At 37.6% G+C, this 5,006-nt stretch overlaps 1 pseudogene; it reads right to left on the bottom strand.

Annotated features, from left to right (window-relative positions):
• Positions 1–3,045: 3,045 nt before the first annotated feature.
• LOC115299800 lies at positions 3,046–4,497 on the bottom strand (annotated as a pseudogene).
• Positions 4,498–5,006: the final 509 nt, after the last annotated feature.

A 5,006-nucleotide genomic window follows, 5' to 3' on the forward strand; every position in this document is an offset into this window, starting at 1 on the left:
AAAATTAGATCTGAGGAGACTTTTTCAGCTTCCCTTTTCTGTTAGGTGTGGCCATATGACTAATTTTTGTCAATGGACTATACACAAAAGGCCCTAGTCTCTCTCTCTCTTTTTTTAAAGTGGATTTATTGGGGCACCTTGGTGGCTCAGTTGGTTAAGCCTCCGGCTTCAGCTCAGGTCAGATCTCATGTTCGTGGGTTCGAGCCCCACGTCAGAGCCTGGAGCCTACTTCCAGTTCTGTGTGTCCTTCTCTTTCTGCCCCTCCCCCTCTCATGCTCTGTCTCTCTCTGTATCAAAAATAAATAAAATATTTAAAAAAGTTTTAAAGTGGATTTATTTATTTTGAGAGAGAATGTGTGTGTGTGTGAGGGAGAGGGAGAATCTCAAGTAGGCTCTGAACTGTCAGCAGGCAGTCTGACATGGGTCTTGAACCCACAAACTGCAAAATCATGACCTGAACTGAAATCAAGAGTTGGATGTTTAACTGACTGAGCCACCCAGGCACCCCTAAAAGCCCTAGTCTCTTAAGCAGCAGACAAATTCCTCCATGCTCTATTTACCCCTCTGCTGACTCAACACAGACGGCCAACTGGCCTTAGGTGTTGGTAAAGTCATCAGATGAGAAATATCATAAATCTCCAAATCCCCGTCAGCTTCCCACCATCCTGTGACACCTATCCTTAACTCATATGTAAATGACAAATACATTTCTATATAGAGGAAGTATTCATATTTTTGTGTTTATGTCTGTTTTAGCAGTTTAGTAGCCCTAATTGACACCATTCTGTACCATAGTCTCAAGAGATCCTATTCAATGGCAAGGAGGTTCTCTTCCAAAAGAAAATGAGAATTTAATTTTATAAGGAAAAAGAAAACTGGCTATGGGGGTGCCTACATTCTAGATATTTAAATACCATGCTAAGTAATTTGTATATATTTTACACATAATTACAAGCAATTTTATTGAAACTATTTGCATACATCATATAGCAATTCTATAAGGTGATTATTATCATCTCATTTGTTGAGAAGGGAAGGCAGCTAAAAATAGCCAACTGTTTTAACCAAAATCTTTTTAGCTGCAAAAACAATTTAACCACTACTTCACCCACTATAAACTAAATTACTTTGAATAATTTGTAAGATTCTGGTTTTAGTGTTAACTGCTTCTAAAAGTAATTGTTTTTGATATTTTATTTTACTCATTCCATACAATACCTTTCTAAAGATAATTTTAATTACCTAAATAATTAAAGCTCCACTGTTCTGGCAATTTATTTTTTTCCAGTACATTTAATTCTTTCCCTAAAACCTACCCATTTTATTAAAAACCAGCTATTAAGACTAAAAACTTGGGGGATAATATTTTCTTTGAATTTGCTTGGCAGGGTTTCATTCAATTTGAGGTATTAGAAACTATGCTTTGTGCCAAGTTATATCTGAAAATATTGGTCCCCCTAAGCGTCTTATTGTAGGTTAACTCACACTCTATGATCCCAGAAATGCAATTTGATCCCAGACCAAATTATGAGATTTGTGATGGCAGAAAGAGAATCCCAAGTGCACTGTTGGGGAAGGGGGTGGGGCTTGATCCCACTGAGAGATCAGGACTTGAGCTCATATCAAGAGTCAGACATTTGGGGATGTCAGATGCTAAGGGCTCAGTCAGTTAAGGCAGACATCAGCTTAGGTGGTGATCTCACAGTTTATGAGTTGGAGCCCTGCATGGGCTGAGAGCCTTCTTTTGATCTTCTGTCCCCCTCTCTCTGTGTCTGCCCCTCCTCCGTCTAAATTAAATAAACATTAAAAAAAAGAGAGAGAGAGAGTCAGCCACTCAACTGACTGAGCTACCCGGGTGTGTCCCAGGATGTTTGTCTTTTAAGCATACTTAGTCCATGTCACCATGGAAGAAAGAAAAATTGACAAGTCATCTGTGACTCCTCACTTCATCTTACATGTCATGTATAACCCTCTCAGGAAACCCTGTTGATTCCACTTTAAGAGTGTGATCTGCACCTGACCACTTTCCCCCTCCTACACTGGGGGCACTCCCATAGGAACCCCTTTCACCTTTTCCTCTGATAACTATAGTAGGCTTCTCACCACTGTCCTGCTCCATCCCTGTACTTCTGCTGTTTATTCTATTCTTAACACTGCAGTCAGAGCTGTCCTTTCAAAATATGAACCAAAACAATTCTCCACAGATCCCACTCATGGCTCTTGCTAATTCACTCACAGGATAATTAAAAATTCTGAACTAGCTTTATTGGTCCTACAGAATTAGCCCCACCTTCTCATATCCTATTAGTCTCTTCCTTGCTTCCAGCAAACCCTGCTGATCCAACACTTGAAGTGACCTCTTCCTGCCTTAGATCCTTCTTAGCATCACTCCCTCTGCTTCAGATATACCCCCCGCCCAGCCTTGCTCTTTCAGCTTTGTGTAGAATTCAACCTACATTCATGGGACTCCTTCCACTGCTGAAACACCTAATCTCGTCTATGTTTTTGTCTTCTATAAGAATTCCTACTGTTATATATGTTAGTTTAAATAAATTATAATAAATAAAATGATTTTATATTTATACTTATATTTAATTTTGAAATACATAATTCATATATGTAACATATATTTACACATATAAATATGATAAAACATAAGCTCCACAAGGACTTATGTTTATTTATCTATCTATTTATGTTTTTCAAGGAACATTTACTAACAGGTAGATAACATATACTTATCTAATATGGCACTTTTATATCACTGAAGCTAAAGCAAATTATCCAGTGCATTGGGTAAAAATGGACTGCTTAATGTGCGGACACGGCAGTGCAATCAAAAAAATTCTGTAATTATAATTTCAGAACTTTAGAATTTGAGTGTCAGTGTCCTCTCTTTTTTACATAAGAGAAAAGAAAATTCTGAGAAAAGAAAATTCCTTTGAAAATCCTATGAAGCTTGGACAAAAATTGCATGGCTTTATTCCTAGGATCACTCTGTAGTCTTCATGATTCGAAAGATACAAGGGAAGCTTGAATTCCACCTCATATAATCTCCTCAACCAGGAGAATGTTGCTGGCAATCACAGCGCAGGAGTGAAGGAACGGTTTCTTCACACAATAGTTATCACATATGCCTGCTTCTGCCGGTACCATTGGCTCGCTTGTGGTCAAGTCCACACCCACAAGTTGACCTGATTCTGAATGTTCTGCTTGAACTTTAACTAGTGTTTCCTGAAGGTTACAACCGGTGTTCTGAGCAAGAACCTTAGGAATAATGAGCAATGAATCAGCAAATGCTTGAACTCCAAGTTGGGCCCTGCCCTTTACATTGGGCTTATATTTAATCAATCTCTTACTGCATCTTTGATGTGAGTGAATGTGTGCTTATTTGGTCCCTTGACCAATAAAATGACAGAATGAGGATTGTTACACTTCTCAATAAAGGTGAATATCTCTTCTCGTAATGTATACTCATAGACAATTCCTACATGTCCCAAACAATCAGTATTTAGGCCCTCAACAGAATTTAGAGATATTCCATTGCAAGCAAAGGTCAGACTTTCCCTATTTCTTCTTTTAATTCTACACAGAGCTACTAGGCCCTCTTTTTAAGAGTATCTAAAGAAATGCAGTCAATTCCCTTTTGATTAATAACAAATTTTTTATCTGAAATACCACAGACTTTTTCAGTCTTATTATTTTTAATTCTATCTTCAGTGAGTTATCTTTTAGTATTTACACATTTCTCTCTCTCTTGTGCACTCTTGTAAAATAAAGCCACAATTTACTTCCATTTTTTTCGTATTCTAATGATACAGCATGAAAGGGTATTTACGTCTTTTTTTTTTCCACATCAGGATGCCATGCCCCATGGTCCAAAACATGACCTCTGATTAAGCTTCTATCAGTTTCAAAATTATGTTTCATCTCCATGAACTCAACCACAAAGAGGTCAATGGGTTCCTTATGTTGTGTAATGGTGAAACTGAAGTCCAGTAGAGCCTCCGTTAAGACATCAAGGTCAGCGTGCACTTTAGTATGAGATGTTCTAGCTACATCTTGTAAGTGTTTCCCTGTCCATTTCTTTGCTTACTTTGACTTGCTCCAAAAACCGAAGAACCATTTCCTTTGCAACTTCAAATCCTTCCATTATTATTCTGGGATAAAGACCTACAGAAATGTAGAGAGCCTGTTTCAGCAGCTGGTCAATGATTAGGTCATTGGAAGTGGGGTCATCACCAGCTATGTCATCCTAAGCTGTTGCTACATTACCTTATAAGGCAGCTATTAGGTGTTGAATTTGCATTTTGTGAACCAGAACATTACCATATTTAGTAAATTTGATGTCTCTGATACCAGAAATAAGCATCTTCATGGTGCCCTTAGGACCCAAGCTGGTCGTCAGCAAATCCTGAGCCCCCAGGCCACACTGATGTTGATCACCTGAGCTTGGGCCACCTTGGTCTTAGGATTCAGGATCTTCACATTTGCCATAGCTAACCAGCACAGGAAGGCTGTTTCGTTTTTGTTTGTTTGTTTGTTTGTTTTTATGAAAATAGTCCCCAGTGCAGAATTGACTCTTAAGGCCTATTTGATAAAGAATGGATCTGGTCATTTAATTAAATAAGAAGTGTTTGCTTTCAAGTGGTATTGTAAGGCTTAATGTCACTTTTTTGTAATTGCTTTTGATTTGTTTGAAGAAGGCTCTATATGGTAGTATTTTAATATAGCAGGATCTCATTCTAACAATGGGAGATATTGCCCATATATTCACCACTTTGAGTGATTAAACACTTTAATCTGAAAATTCATGGTCCTGAAAATTTTTAGTGTTTCAAGAGGGGAAAAAAGGAAACCAACTTTACTCAAATGCTTTAAATTTACTACTAACTGAATATTAAGCATTTATACACACAGTTATACATTCTTATAAAAACTTTGCAACATAAATTTTTAAAATTAATTTTTGAATGCACTTTACTCAAGGACAAACAGTTGAAGTC

This window comes from Suricata suricatta, chromosome 8 (genome assembly GCF_006229205.1).
Source record: "Suricata suricatta isolate VVHF042 chromosome 8, meerkat_22Aug2017_6uvM2_HiC, whole genome shotgun sequence".
In the NCBI taxonomy this organism is placed as follows: Eukaryota; Metazoa; Chordata; class Mammalia; order Carnivora; family Herpestidae; genus Suricata; species Suricata suricatta.